General features: G+C 40.9%; 1 long non-coding RNA gene across 1 annotated transcript in view; it reads left to right on the forward strand.

Moving 5' to 3' along the window:
- The window catches only part of LOC144050555 (uncharacterized), a 52,250-nt gene that overhangs the window by 27,099 nt on the left and 8,015 nt on the right, over positions 1-17,136 (forward strand). The window contains exon 2 of the long non-coding RNA XR_013293870.1: positions 14,244-14,347. This is a non-coding gene — a long non-coding RNA (uncharacterized LOC144050555). The remainder of the gene's footprint in view (positions 1-14,243; positions 14,348-17,136) is intronic.

A 17,136-nucleotide genomic window follows, 5' to 3' on the forward strand; every position in this document is an offset into this window, starting at 1 on the left:
CTACGGAAATAATAAATTTGTTGTAGCTGAAAATATTTACAACAAAAGTACTTTTTTAAAACGTTTTCATTCACTATAAATAGTCGGAGATTTATGTGCCGGTGCGTCATGACAGGTACGGTGGTCACGTGACATGCGACAAGGAGAAAGTAGTGAGCTGGCTGTCCGAATTGCCAAACAGAATGAGGACACTATATATTAGGCCACTATAATGAGGGGCTATGTAGTGAATGATGGGTTAGGGCAGGGATAGGCAAGTTGGGTCCTAGAGAGCCGCAGTCCTGCATGTTTTCATATGAGTGCAAATTACCTGAGTATACAATATAGATAATTATATTTGTTTCTCATGGGCAGTTTGGGATTTATGTATTTTTTAGACGTAATTATTTACAATATTCTTATTTTTTAATAACATCTTTACATTCATAAACAAAGGTTTCAAAGGCAGTGACCTCCCACTATAGAGTTAAAACATTTAACATATCACACACTAACTCAACTTTATTTATAAAGCACTTTAAAAACAACAGCAGCTGAATACAAAGTGCTGTACAGTGAACATAAAAACATAATAGATTTACAGTTAAAATGAAAACAGAGTAAAACAAATAAATAAGCACTAAAAGGGTTGCGTCTCATGCCATGTTAAAGGCCATAGAATAAAAATGGGTTTTAAGCCGAGTTTGAAAAGTGGACAGTTAGGGTGCTTGTCTAATGCTAAATGCAGACTATTCCAAAGTTTTGGGCCGCAGACTGAAAATGCTTTATCCCCTCTTACCTTTCGCTTGGACACCTCTGTACCCCAAGGAGAAGCTGGTCAGCCGACCTGAGGCACCGAACAGGCGCATATGGATAGAGAAGCTCAAAGAGACGTTGGTGCTATGCCATTTAAAGATTTGAAAACAAATAGAAGAATCTTAAAATGGACTCTAAAATGCACCAGTTAGAAGGCGAGCAGACGCATTTTCAACCATCTGAAGACGTGCTATAGAAGACTGGCTAACTCCAAATTACAGTGCATTACAATAATCCAGGCGATTTGTGATAAAAGCACGGATTAAAATTTGAAGGTGTTCATTTAAAAAAAAAAGGCTTAACTTTAACAAATTGCCTAAGTGATCAAAAGCTGGATATTACTACAGCACCAAAGTTCACCTGCTTTCAACCAAAATGGAAGAATTCAGAGGAAGAAAAGTGAGGGTGAGAAGAGGGAATCCATGGAGGACGAGCAGGAGATTGAGGTTGAGGAAGAACTGAAATAGGAGAACGTCCTCAAAGAAGAAGAGGACCAAATGTGTCAAATGCAACTTTGGCGTCCAACATTATTTGAAGATGTCATCAACCTGCATTGGTTGATGCTGAGAAAGGCCTTCCAACAAGACAATGGGTTTAAAAAAAAAAGAAGAATCTAACGAGGATATTGCCTACGATGTTGAGGAAATTTGCTGGTCAGATCTAACTAGGCCAGGGGTAGGGCAACCTCAGCCTTGTGTGTTTGAGATGTCTCCTTCCTCTGAAAGAGGCTAATTATTTGTCCTCTTTTGCGTGTTCCAAAAATTTGAAGACAGATTTCTTGTAAGAAAAAACACCTTGCAAGGATGATTTATTAAACAGAGAATTCTCCGGTCACGGCAACAACACTGAACATCACGTATGAGGTGGAATCTTCAGAGTGCCCATGTGCCCCCTCCCTTTGCGGAATCCAGCTTTTAAAGAATCGAGTTTTGAAAGTAAACGCCCCTTCTCCTCCTACTAAGAATGAGTAGAACAGATTGGTTCTCACACAATATGTTACATAATATTATTTTCGTACACAGACTGCACCTGTTTTCATTTTTAGACAAAATATACTCTCAGGGTACTTTTCCCAAAACAAAATCTAGAGTGGCCGTGAGTGATGATGCGAACAGGGTCAGTGGTGTGTGTGTGGGTGTGTGCGCTCCCCCGAAGCAGAGTACGCTCCCACAAAGAGAATGTGTGTGCGTAAACACTGAGAGGGAATTTTAGACCAAACAAGGTGTGCCAGCTTAGGTTAAGGTCAAATTATACTGAGTTCAACACTATTTTACCTACTTCACATCTATAAAACATTTCAACATGGTTAATATATAAAATAAAGAATTAAAAATGTTAATAATGTCTAACAGTCCTCCCTTTGGGCTCTTAATAGCCCAATAACTAAACATTTAAACATTTTTACACAAAGATTCCAGCGGGATCTTCATCATCGCAATGGCAGGTGCAACAGTAAATAATAAATAAAATAAAAACATTCTTTTTTAGCAGGAGAGGAGGTCAGTCATATTTAAAAAACAATGTGATTCATTAAAATATTTTTTTTCAGTAAAATAAGCATATCATATATGAAGACGATGTGTTGTGATTATGTTCAAAATTTGTGGTGGGGGATCCCAGAAATAGCAAATTGGCATGACAGTCAGTATGAGAAAGAGTGTCATTATGTACGCAATTGAAGACGCATTTGAAGACGCGATTGAAGACTTGTTGTCGGAAGTTTTTGTTGAATGTGAAGGACGTTTGTCAGTTCCATTTTCGTTCTTGCGTTTGTTTGTTTTTTTGTTTTTTAAACAGAGTCCTTCAGCTCTGCGATTGGCTGGCAACCCGTTCAGGTTGTACCCCGCCTACTGCCCGAAGCCAGTTGGGATAGGCTCCAGTACCCTCACAATCCTTGTGAGGACAAGCGGTCAAGGAAATGGATGGATGGATGGATGGATGGGTCCTTCAGCTCTTTTAGAACCCACATCAACTGCCAGAGATGCAGGGATTGATCACCGGGATTTGTTTTCCGAGGGTGTGACTCATTCTTTGTGGAACGATGCCCGGAAAAGGACACGTTCCTCCTATGAGGGATGTCCTCAACTCGTCAGGTGGACACTGGAATCAGTTTAATGGTGTTCCATTTGGCTCGTCAGGTGGTTCCTGGAAGCAACTGACTGGTTTCTCAGTTGGTTCGTCAGGTGGCTCCTGTTGGCGGGGGTTGAGTAGAAGGCAGACCCGGCAGGTCTGGTAGGCAAGATGTGGAACCAGGTGCCCCCGTGAACTGGACCATATTGACCTTTCCATCACCTCATCTGGGTGCAGAACATTTTCATTTAGTCACTAATAAACATACATATTCATATCCCTTCTTTTTGAAAGAGCATTTGGTAGTTTGATTAGTTTGGAGTTAGTAAATGTTAGTGAAGTTCTGTAGGCCCGTCCTGTGGAAAAATTCTGTTTGTTGTGACATTCAATTAGAATCCAGCCTTTGGCCGAATTTAATGACCTAAGCACATTCATTAATGCAACAATGAAAATCTTATAGCCAATTCAAATCTGACGAGGCCAATTTGTTTACAGAATGTAATGATTATTGGAATGTTTTACCATAATATTTACTGTTATAGATATGGCATGAATGTGCTTCCAGCCATAAAATAAATGCAACTTTCGCCAACAAATAAAATCAAAAAATAACATCTGACCCCAGGGCCCCAGGGAGAGATAGAAATGGAACATATTCACCTTATTTTCACCGTCTCTGCCAAAACTTACTCTCCTCCATGGTCAAAAGTCCAATCACCAATTGTCCTCCTATAAATTTCATTCATTCTCACGGACTATCTATAATTATCACATTGAGACTAACTTATAATTCTATATTTATTTAATTCAACATGGACTGTTTGTGTCCTTCGCGACGATATACCCAGACCGACCAATAATTCCCCCAAATGAAAAGATCGACTTAGAGAATTTTCAGACTAATAATAAAAGAACTGCAGCAGTAAATAAATTTTGCTTTAAAAAGATGTGAATTTTTAACATTTAACCAGTGAATTCGCCAATGTGTCCCAAACAATTGTTTAAATTTCAAAAGAGAATTTGGGAAAATATTAGAAGACCAAATTTAACAAGCGTCAAATAACGGAAAATATAATAATTAAGATTGAAATACATTTTATCCTATCCTTATTCATATAAGTGAATTTTCAATTTCCGCAACCACACGAAATTTACCAATATTATCTTTTATACTATAAAAATAGAAATATTGTAGCAATTATTATTAATGCATAAAGTTGCCCTTAGTTTTAACATGTCATTCTTAAGCTTGCTAGTCCCCTTTGTTGATGTTTGTCCCACCAGCTGACTGTTTTAAAATAGACAGAGATAAACAAATCAGATCAAATCAAAAGAGAATTAGAATATAATAAATCTGTGTATAGAGTGTTGCCAATCAGTTCGTTCTATTTACGTAATGTTTCACTGTATATGTTATTACCTTATGTCTGTCAAAAATATAGAGTGCAGTGTAAACAGTCAGATATCACATCATATGGTCCGGTATCACTAACTCAAGGAAACATTGTTGGTGGGGGCGGAGTCACCAGCGTAGTGGAGCAGTTTTTTCAGAAGATGTTGTCGTATAGGATTCACAGGACAGTTCGGGACTCAGGAATGCATGTAAGGAAGTTTGTGCAGAGCACTGTGTGTATTGGAGCAGTTTTTTCATTTATCACATTTGTATATCAGGGCACAGTTATTGTGGAAACTTTCCACCAGGTGGCGCCAGGAACCTCTGCTGTCCACCAGGTGGTGGTAGGCCATCCAGGTGGAGTGCTGATCAGGGGAAAAGGGCAGATATTTTGTGATGATGGCCGCATCACGCCCCCTCTGCTGGTGGTAGCAGCTGCGGTTTCTTTGCTGTCAGCAGCTTCTGGTTTTGATGCCACCTGTGTCCTGCTTGCATAGATCCACCCCATGCCAGTTGACATTATTTTGAAATAATGACCCCGACCAATGAACCTTATTCGACTGAAACATTAAAATCTGCCCCAACAGTATTAGGTAATAACATATCAGTAAATAGTCGGAAGAACAAAATCCTCCTTTATTTCAATAAAAAAAAAAAAATATATATATATATATATTTTTTTTTAATTAAAAAATAATAAAAAATGTAAAAAAAAATAAATAAAAAAAATAATTAATTAATTAAAAATAAAAAGTAATCAAAACAATAAAAGTTTACAATTAAATATTGCTAATTATAATTCAATATTATTATGTTTTACAATATTTTAATTTAATATGTTTTGCATACCTTCGTAAATAATACTTAAGATAAGAAAGGATAGCTTTGCTCTAAAAATTTACAAATATAATACAGAGTCAATTAACAAGTGTGTAGTTTTCAATTAATATTTCTCAAGAAATGAAGGCCGCAGCCCCCCTCTGTCAGCTATTGGTCAAACATCAAATCAGAGATTATTTTTTAATTACATATCACCTCAAATTATATCAAAAATGTGATTCTTCCAGATGGCTCCCTCATGGAATGGTCTGTCCAGTCTCAGGTACTCGCATGGCCGACTCCAAATTCTGAAATGGGACTTCAAATGTTGAAATTCAAAGGTTAAATATATTCAGGAAAAATTAAAAATTATTTTTCTACTTACAAGCATGGGAAAAGCCCCTTTTTAAATTATAATTAACACATTACTTCACCCCCAGGACGGGAGATAAGGAACTTGTCGTTTTCCCCTCATAATGGCACCAAATTCTGAAAAGATATTCAAAGTTAAATAATGTTCTCGCGTACGAGAAAAATCATAAGGGAAAAACAATCAACTTATAACAAAATATTCTACATTAGTTGCCATTCAAATTATTCGTTTTTTAGTTATTATTATCATTATTATTAAAATGCGGAGAGTGGAGACTGAAATATTTCATATAAAAAACAATCCCAAAAAATTTAATATATATTTTCTCATTAAACTTTAAAAGCAGATTAACAATCACACAATTAACATCTTCTCTTTTATAGAAAACATTACATTACCTCTTTACAAAAGTTGTAAGGCTGTTGGCAATTTTAATTTGGAAAAAGGGTGACACCTGAAGGTCAGCTAGAGTCACAGCAACTTTAATCTTAAAATGATTCGCCTAATTAATTTATATTCCAATATCACAGCAATACATTCAGTTACAGTTATGTATGTTTAATAAACGTGAAATATACATCGAAGTTTTGCAATATTTTAACACTGTACCTCCATGTTATGTGCGTGTTATGTATTAGTTTGTTTTGTGTTAAATATAATTCTAGATATGACGTATATGCGCTTGTGAAACCAGATTAAGTATTCAACATTAGTCGTTAGGAGATTTATATGAGGGGCTTAGAAAATCAGTTACGGCAACAATTTCTGTAATATAGTTTAATTATTTAACGTAGATATTGGCGGTCGCGGTCTTAGCGTTGGAAATTTTATTAGTAATATTACCGTCCCAATCAATTTATCCCGTTCAGCGTTTACTAAACGGTTTCATTTATTTTATTACGTAATTCATATTATACAGCTGTTTTTATTTGCAAAGCGAGAAAATAGAAAATATAAAGCTATTTATTTAAACACATCAAAATCATACGAGCTGTCTTTACGAAACAATCGAAAGTCAACATTTCAGCATTAATCATCATTTAATACACTTTTCTTAAAGTTACGTCTGGGATTTTCCACTATACAAAAATACATATAGCTCTAATACTTTTTCTAATCAGCGGTCGGCGTTTACGGAAATACACAGTCAAACTGCCGCCTTTAAAACCATCAAACAAATTCCATATCTTATTGGAATAAACTAACCTTTTTCACAATAAATTCAAGTCCTATCGTTCAATATTAAATATATTTTACTCTATTTTTTTTTTAACGCCGATTATTTAACCTGGAAGCTTTAGTTACGTCTAGCGGAAGTACTATCAGGTCAAGCCATTCAGTCCTTCAGAATAAAAGCGCACCCGTAATTTATATTAAACATTATTACTATATTAAGGTTATATAAATGGTTAAAACTTCACAGAAATACCTAAAGCTAGCATTCTAGCATTATTCATCATTTCATCCACGAATCCACGATTATGTCTCGCTTTTGTTTCACTCGAAGAAATTACAGATATATCTTGTATTTTCCGTCGAACGCCTGGCGGTGCAAGTTCAACGTTTTTCATCAATGAAATTAAATTACCGTAGATTATAACGGCGCTAAAAGACTTTTTCCACAGCAATCGTGCACCCATTTTTTATTTAGTCATTCAATTCACGAGTCTGTTTAGTAGGTAAAAATTCGATAGCAACTGCGCAATGCGTTAGCGACTCCATGTCATCTCATGACGTGGCATTCGGCTCAAACCATTCTTTGTCGCGCTCGAATAGAGTTTCCTTAATTTCTATTAATTATTGACTCCTGTATTTTATAACTTATTATATTATATTATATTATATTATATTGTAGTTAAGTTGTATTAATATTTATAAATGCAGTGACGTCTCACTTATAACAGAATTAGTCAACAAAATATCTCATCGCGGTCCTTTTAAAATAATAGTGACGTCATATAAAACATATAAAAATCCGGATGATTGTTTTTCTTTCAGCTGAACAATCTTGTCTAAGAATATTAATAACCAATTACTCAAAGACCTACCGATTGATCTCAAAGCGGCGTATCAAATCCACTCCTGCCAACCTGACTTCCATAAACTGAGCAAATATATTTTATTCAAGGACCTTGTCACGATTACGTAACAGCAGGCGTACTCTCTACTGTGTCAATTCGTGATCTTCATCTCTAATTCATCCAAGAATCCATCGTTTTATAAAAAAACTGTTTTCCTCTCAGCTTAAACACATATATATGGACTTTAAATCAATTATCCAAAAATCTATCGTCTTGTAAAAACAAAATATTTCTCAAAACTGACTTCCCATGCAATTGCACTCAATTCAACGTGTAAACACATATACATAGACTTTAAATCAATTATCTAAGTATCTGTCGTCTTGTAAAAACAAAATGTTTCCCAAAACTGACTTCCAAAACAATTGCACTCAATTCAACGTGACAGCATTTTCGTAAATATTGCTCCGTCACCACATATGTGTATACTTCAAATACCGTAGGAAAATCCAAAATCATGGACTTCATCCAACCGAACGACTTAAAATTTATCAACATCTTTCTCACATAAATTTCATCTTCAATATAATTTTGCAAGACAAATTTACCAGCCGCAGCGTTCTCAAACAGATAGGATTCCTTAAACGTGGATAAAGTGTCCACTTACCGTGATTAATATGGCCGGGAATTCTATCCATCCGTGAACGCTCCGCCCGCAAAACGTCATTCTTTCGTCCGGGTCACCATTTGAAAAGATCGACTTATTATTTGTCCTCTTTTGCGTGTTCCAAAAATTTGAAGACAGATTTCTTGTAAGAAAAAACACCTTGCAAGGATGATTTATTAAACAGAGAATTCTCCGGTCACGGCAACAACACTGAACATCACGTTTGAGGTGGAATTTTCAGAGTGCCCATGTGCCCCCTCCCTTTGCGGAATCCAGCTTTTAAAGAATCAAGTTTTGAAAGTAAACGCCCCTTCTCCTCCTACTAAGAATGAGTAGAACAGATTGGTTCTCTCACAATATGTTACATAATATTATTTTCGTACACAGACTGCACCTGTTTTCATTTTTAGACAAAATATACTCTCAGGGTACTTTTCCCAAAACAAAATCTAGAGTGGCCGTGAGTGATGATGCGAACAGAGTCAGTGGTGTGCGTGTGGGTGTGTGCGCTCCCCCGAAGCAGAGTACGCTCCCACGAAGAGAATGTGTGTGCGTAAACACAGAGGGAATTTTAGACCAAACAAGGTGTACCAGCTTAGGTTAAGGTCAAATTATACTGAGTTCAACACTATTTTACCTACTTCACATCTATAAAACATTTCAACATGGTTAATATATAAAATAAAGAATTAAAAATGTTAATAATGTCTAACACCTCCAACACAGGTGATTCAAATGATCAGCTCATCAGCAAGCTCTGGAGAAGCGTAATAAGGAGCCTCACCTATGTTGGAGGAGGGAGACATCTAAAAGACACAGGGCTGCGGCTATCTGGAACCAGAGACCTGAACTCTGCGATTTATTTAATATATTTGTATTTTTTTTAGGAGTACAGTATTTTTATTTGTCTATTTTCTGGGCATACAGTGTTGGGACACATTTGGTCGTGATTGCCAAAACTGATTTTGGTTATATGAAGACAAATGAATCCTATTTTCAATGGTGTGTAGCATTGATCTTGTGTTTGACTAAGTTGCCATATTGTGTTTTTGCACTTTCTTTGTGTACTTCGCTTACTGTAACTGCTGAAAGTTGATTAAGTAAAACATTGCAGTGTGTAACTGGTTCAAACAGAGTTCAACCTTATGACACGTGTGTATGTCATATGGCAACATAAAATGTTTTTTATACATGTGTTTAGAGTTTTGCACAGGATCTGAGATGTTCTGCATCTCATGTGCGTGGTTCTGCTAATTGTGTTTAGTTTTTTTAAAATCTGATCCCTGTTTTGGATTTCGTGCTTAAGCAATCGTAAAAAAATGTAATATCGTGGCATGACGACGACGATATATTGTGGCAGTTTTAATATTGCGATATCACAATATTATCGTTACACCCCTATGGATGAGTGGTGCTCGGTGAAACAGCTTTTGATCAAAACATGCATTTACAAGCGAGGAACAAGAGCATAAGTCTACACACCGGTTGTGACATGTGGCATTAAAAAAGGGAAAGTGAGTGCAGGTGTGCGTATGTGTGTCTACTCATGGTTTTATAAATCTCATTTTTTTCTGCGTACGTGAAGTTTGGGTTTCGTTCGTAAGTACTTTAGTACTTTTACTCACGCACAGTTTTATAAATGAGGTCCCTGGTGTTACTGTGATGAACAAATGTTGCTGTGACTGTCTTACTGACAGTGTACGCTAAATAAGCAAATACCCAGGCATAAGATGAAGAATTTTTTTTATCTTATGCTTTGCAAGGATGATAAACCTTCTAATGGTTCTAATCCCGCAGTAAGAGAACTCGTGCCAGCCTACTAACTAGCCCAGCTAGTTTCATAGTTCACAAAGCAAAGAAGTGGCTCTAAATGTTTATTTTTCTCCACCATAAAGATTTTATAGGCCTGCACAAAATTGTGAAGAAAAGCTTGTGCTCTTCACAGGCACGCAAAAAATGCTCATCCCTCTGTACTATGTTTTGTTTTTTCTAAGAGGTGTTCATATAACTCATTGTAGCTCAACAGTGCCACAATTTACAGCATCCGAATCAAACAGCACATCTTTCAAAGTGATAATCATCATCCTGTATGCCTGTCTACTTGTGTAGTCATGAAGTAAGTGTCAGATTGAGGAAGAAAAAAGGTGGCTTGATCTGCACTAGTGCACCACAGCCACTCTGCTCACTCTGCTCACTCTGCACACATGATATAATTGGACACAGAGGAGCTAAAAGATCCTCCAAATGCCCTCGGGTATTTCATTATGCAGATTCAGTGCAGCATATCGTTGTAACTTCACATCACCAACTCAAGGCCTGCTTATAATGTATATGGACTAAGAAAAAAGGGTGAATTATAAGTTCATTTTAAGCGTTTGTTGTATTTTATGTCTGGAGGCACAATTTCAGTAAAAATAAATAATAATACTAATAAGGACTTGTATTCGGCTGTTCGGCTGTAAACCTGTTAAAGTTTTAATTTCTTATAAACAAATAATTAGGTCTCTGGAGTGCCTGCCCACCAATCAAGTATGAAATTACACAAACAAGTAAAATATCTGGGTTGTGTGGCCCTTTGGGGAAGTGTGTGTCAGTGTTGGGGAGAAGGGTGGGCTCTGTAGGGAACTGGTTAAGAGTGGAATTTGGAGTAAGAAGTCCATCCTTATTAACGACCCACTTAGAAGTTAATTGTTTGATTGAACGGTCGGTGCAAGCTGGGTAGGGGGGAGTGGGGCGTTGAACGGCTCTCTTTAAAGACTCAGTTCCCATCATTCACATTGATGAGCCGTCCAAAAGACTCGATTCGTTCGTGAACGTCACAATCACTAGTAAAACTGAACAATTACAGCAAATAACTTGTATAGGACAGGACATTGAATTGTGTATGCTACGTAATTGTGTAGATTCTAAAACAACATGCTTGCGGACAATATTGTATAGACTCTCAGCTCAGAAACTCGGGTATCAAAAAAAATTCCCAGTTCACCAGTGGAAAATACGACATGAGGGGCAATTTTCAACTCGACGTGGTATTTACCATAATTTTGATGACCGATGAAAGCAGTATATATATATATATATATATATAAAATGTATGTAGTGCCCCCCCCCCCCCCCTCACTCCCACATCATCATTGAAATGCTGCCTATCTCTGATCAATACACTTAAAGTGAGAGTAGTGTTACATTTTGAGTGATTCCGCTTCTCAAGGCTTCATTATAGTTTGAACAGTTGTGCTAGTAAAAAGAATACTGTATCTGTCTTATTCCTAGTTGGCTTGCCTATGGTAATACAAACACAGTTTTTTTTAGTTAATGCCTTGTGTTTTTAATACAAGAAATGGCTTAATGCACGGCGCAGACGGCACTGGGGATGCTGGGAGCTGGTCCCCCTCAGTTTCATGAAGACCACTATCTGTCCCCTCCACTTTCGAAGGGTTTGCTTGACACGTGTACGCCTGCGAGCGCACGTTATGCTGCCTTCATCATACTCAGCGCGGCTTTTCCCCGCTGTGGTTGATATTCTCCCAGGCTATAAGAAGCAGTGAAGAGTGTCTATGGCATATGAACAACACTTGACCCCATTTGAAGTAAAACTTATTTTTTTTCTCTCAAATGGCTCTCCTTGGAGTGTCAAGAAAAATGGGACCTTCTTTCCTTGTTCTGTTAATAAAAGATTGCTGAGGCTCAAGCACTACACTGAAGGTTCATCTGATGTTCCACACGTCCCTGTTCAAGCCAGTCTGTACGAGCCAGCTCAGTCTTTCAGTCATGCCTCATCCTCTGCATCTAGTCGATGGTGAGCCAGTTTATACAATGTGGTCTATTTTGGGCTCCAGAAGAAGGAGAAGGAGTGTTCAATATCGGGTAGGTTCCTTGCTCCTGGATCATGAACCCATCCATACTCCTTGAGATCCACGTCAATCACCATTCCAAGCCAGGTGGTCCGCTTGTTAAGTGAGGTGTACTGTCACATTCTGTGTTTTGTCCTACATGCAATGTATGTTCTCTCTGCCCTTAATCTAACCTGGGTAATTGGTGGGTGGAATTCCTGAGCCGCATCTGCCTGCTTTCGGGCAGCTGCAACTACCTCCAACCAGCCTTGGCTATTATTTAGATTTGACTCCAGATGAAGGATGGTGCCGGAGAATTGCATTGCTTGCCGTTTTGCTACTTGTCATATAGTTCTAGTTCCATGGCATCATTCCTGTCAGATCATTTTTCATCGTTTCTAGGGGTACTCAAGGTTTGTGTATTTAAGAACTGCTGTGATTTTGTGTTTCAGTTTTTCTTTGGCTCCAAGTACCAGAAATACATTTTCTGTTTTGTTTTCCATAGATCTTTGTTTTGCTCCGTTGGTAGCAGCCTTCATTTCCTGCTCCATCCACCACTTTTTGGTAGTTTCGCACAACGCGTTTTTGCTTTTGTAACGACTTTTGTCATTCAGTCTGCAACAGTCTCCAAACATTTAGGCCTTGTTCAAACTGCCAGCCCAAATCTGTTTTTTACCCCATTCAGATTGAATGTGGATGGTTCTTTTGTAGTCTGAACAGTCACAAAGCATATGAAAACCGATTTTTGCGGGACAGATTAAAACCACATGCGGGAGGTAGTTTCATATCCGATTTGGACAGGATGCGTCTCAGTCTGATCAGCTCGCAACACTCAGAACGGATTTGATTGTCCGTGATGTCACTCTACGCGTGCAAAAAACAAATAGTGCCCACACTGTCAATATCCAATCGGTTAGCTGGTTCCTTGCATGCTCCATGAAAAGAAAAAGAAAAAAAGATGCTTTAATGCGCTTGCGAGGAACGGGCAGTACAGAGTGGTAAACAGTGTCACATGATGTCAAACACTACACGCGCTGGGCGCCACCTCCGTTCAATGTCGTTGCTACAGCAACCCGTCAGATGGGTCAATAATGTGGCTCAGTCTGAGCCGGGCCAGATTGGATTTGCAAACTTGCTAAAAACAGTCTGGACAGTCAACCCTAAAAATCGGATTTGTGGAGGAATCCGATTGGAGTCAGATATGCCTACAGTCTGAACGCAGCCTTGCACCTGCGTGGTGGTCCAGTCTCTGGCCGTAGACCATTCCTGACACCGGAGTCCACCTGGCTTATTAGCTACAAGCCAATAGAGAATGAGTCTTAAAGAGCACATTGACAAATGTTTAATCTAATTTAATTCAATTTCATTTTTCCTTTATACATTTAAGTACAATGAAATTACTGAATACATTTTAGGAATAACTACCAATTCATTAACACCCTGTTTGTCTTGAAGTTAATAATGAGTAAAAAAGAAATGAGAGAGCAATTAATAGACTACATTTTCCAGCAAGGCAAACATCACTTTATGTTGTGTGTTGTATAGCAAATGTTGTTTCAGAAAGTATCAGATAAGTAGCTTACTCACAGCAATGATAAAGTGTGTTGCCACATGCACAGTCATTGGCACTCATCTCTGTCGCAGTGCCAAATTCGGTGACAGCACTACTTATGGCAGTGATTGTTGCTTGGCCATTTTTTGGAGAAGGCGTATCTACAAATAAATGCATTATAAACAATTGTGTTTTTGTGATTAATATACATCTCCTGAAATTTTATATTGAACACACACACACTCATTATACTGTACTCACTTGCTGTAATGCATCACAGAATTGAAATCATAATCAGTACCCAAGTTGTTTGTTGCCGCAATCTCAAAGTTGTTTTCACGTCCTGCATATAAGGAGTGCAAAACATAATATTTTAATACATCATTTTAAAACAAATGTTTAAATACAATTAAGATACTTTCAGCGAGATGGTACCAAAATATTTAACTAAAATGGGACATTTAAAAATGTGGATTTCCATCCATCCACCACTTATCCGGGGTCGGGTCGCAGGGGCAGCAGCTTTAGCGAGGAAGCCCAGACTACCCCCTCCCCATCCACTTTGTCTAGCTCCTTTGGCGGAATCCCAAGGGGTTACCAGGCCAGCAGTGAGACAGATGCCTCTTTTCCATTAGCCCCACGCTACCACACCGCACTGCATGGAATGACACGACATGGCCTCTGTCATGATTTGGGTAAGCTGCTCTGTTTCCTTTTCAGGCACTGGAGAAACAGCTGGTGGGCGGAGCCCACCATACACACCTGCTGCCCATCATTCAATCAGGCCTGGATAAAAGCCTGACGAACACAGCAAGGAGTGTCGGGTGAGTACTCCAAGACGCCGCTCTCCTAACCCGACTGGATTCGCTCCTACAAGAATTTCTCCTGCTGCCCATGACTTACCTTTTTGCCGCCACTGTGCGTGATTTTGATTTTGTTTGTTATCCGCCTATGAGCGCGATTTTGTGTTTACTTTTGTCCGCCTGTGTGCGTGATTTTGTGTTTACGTTTGTTGGTCAATTAAACCTAAGTTATCCGCATCCCTGCCGTGGCTCTCCTACCTCACTGCATCTGGGTCCTCCCTTCTCAAGCCGTGACAGAATCACCCGACCAAGTATGGACCCCGCAGATCCCAACAGCCTGCGCCAGGCCCTGGCCAGCCATGGACATTTGCTGGGCCAGCATGAGCAATACTTCCACGAACTAAAGGAGGCGATGTCGGCGCTCACCGCCCAGATTGGATCGCTCTCCGTGAAGGTGGAACGGAGATCGGAAGCCACGGCCGCGGAAGGATCACGACCAGCCGGAGCATCTCCGGTCTTACCTGCGTCCCAACCAGCAGGCACTGTGGTTTTCCGTGAACCCAACATTCCCATCCTCCCCGCTACTCTGGCGAAATCGGTGGGTGCGACCAGCTCGTTCACCAATGTAGTCTGGTTCTCGACCAACAGCCGCACACTTTCCCGGACGACGGCGCCAAAGTCGCTTTTGTGATGAGCTTGCTTTCCGGCCAGGCGGCATTATGGGCGATGGCGGTCAGCAAGGCCAACCCGGAGCTCCGAGCCTCGTTTCCTGCCTTCCTAGCGGAATTCCGTAACGTCTTCGACCATCCAGTAAAAGGGAAGGAGGCGGGCAGTCGCCTACTGGACCTCCGACAAGCCGGCTCCTCCGTGGCGGAATACTCTATATCGTTCCGGGTTTTGGCCGCCGAGAGCCGGTACGGAGAAGCGGCGCTGTGCAGGATTTTCCGGCGGGGACTCAGCCCGCGAATCAAGGACGAGCTGGCCGCACGGGACGAGACATCCACTTTGGAGGAGCTTATCGGCTTGGCCATCCGATTGGACAATAGGTTGCGGGAGTGACGACCGGAGGCAACGGCCACGGTTGCACAGCCGGTGTCGGCCGCTTCCGCGGGGCACGCTTTTGACGCCTCGCCTCCCGATGCTTCATGGCAACGCCCTCAGACTATAGATGGCGTTGATTCCATGCAGCTGGGAGGAGGGCGCCTCTCGGCGACAGGGCACTCGAGAGGGTGGCGAGACCTGGCATGCCGATATTGTGGGCGGTCCGGACACCAATCGGCCAAGTGCTGGAGGCGGCCTGAGAGGCGTCGTGACGTCACCACCATTTCTGCTACAACCATCCCATCCCGACATGACAGCCAGTGTGAGTACTCCCTGTCCATGGACGTTGTTATCTCAAGGAGGCTACAACTTTCGGGAGAAATGATGTGGGGTGGGGTGAATACAAAGATGACGGCGTTGGTGGATTCGGGGGCAGACGACTGTATAATCGACCCGAGGATGGTCAACACCTTGAAGTGCCCGGTGGTGAGACTTGAGAGTCCTAAGAAGATGTATGATCTTGACGGGCGCCTTTTGGGGGTGATTACGCACAGGACCGAGGGGCTGTTAATGCGTCTATCGGGGAACCACGTGGAGACCAGGCAGTTCTTCGTTATGCCGTCACGGTCAGCCCCAGTGGTCCTGGGTCTGACTTGGCTGGCTCGGCATAACCCGGACATTAACTGGGGCATGCCCAGGCTGGAAGGATGGAGCTTGTTTTGCCATTCACATTGCCTACAGTCGGCGGTGAATTACCACAGTGGCCCAGCTCAAGCAACCAGGGAGTTGATTGACCTGGATGATGTGCCGGCTGACTACCACGACTTGAGGGAGGTCTTTAGTAAAGACCGTGCCATGTCTCTCCCCCCACATCGACCTTATGACTGCGCAATAGAATTGGTTCCTGGGGCACCACTGCCTAGTACACGCCTGTACCAAGTTGCTAAACCGGAACTTCAAGCCCTCAAGGACTATATCACCACGTCTTTGGCGGCCGGGCTGATTCGACCTTCCAAATCACCACTAGGGGCAGGGTTTTTCTTCGTCGAAAAGAAAGACAAAACCCTGCGCCCTTGCATCGATTTCCGTGGTCTGAATGACATAACTGTTAAGAACAAGTATCCGTTGCCGCTAATGGACTCTGCGTTCGCGCCCTTACATTCCGCTACGGTGTTCACTAAATTAGACCTCCGGAGTGCCTACCATCTAGTTAGGATAAGGGAGGGCGATGAGTGGAAGACCGCGTTTAAGACACCTATTGGGCACTTCGAATATTTAGTTATGCCGTTTGGCCTCTCCAACGCTCCCACCGTATTCCAGGGATTTATTAATGACGTCTTGCGGGACATGCTTAATCATTTCTGTTTTGTATATCTGGACGACATTTTGATTTTCTCCAGGACTCAAGCCGAACATCGGCAACACGTTCGGCTGGTCCTGGAGCGACTGCTGGAGAACCGCCTGTACGTAAAAGCCGAGAAATGTGCGTTTCACACGGATTCGGTCCAGTTCCTAGGCTATATTGTGGAGAGGGGTCGGTTGAGGGCCGGCCCACCCAAGATCCAGGCCGTGGTCGATTGGCCGACACCCACTTCCCAGAAACACCTACAGAGGTTCCTGGGGTTCGCTTACTTTTACCGTCGGTTCATCCGCGACTACAGCGTAAAAGCGGAACCTCTGACCAAGCTCACGTCTTCTAAAATCCCGTTTGTGTGGACTCGGCAGGCGGAGTCCGCCTTCGTTAAGTTAAAATTATTGTTTTCACGTTC

Source organism: Vanacampus margaritifer, chromosome 4 (assembly GCF_051991255.1).
Source record: "Vanacampus margaritifer isolate UIUO_Vmar chromosome 4, RoL_Vmar_1.0, whole genome shotgun sequence".
NCBI classification, from domain to species: domain Eukaryota; kingdom Metazoa; phylum Chordata; class Actinopteri; order Syngnathiformes; family Syngnathidae; genus Vanacampus; species Vanacampus margaritifer.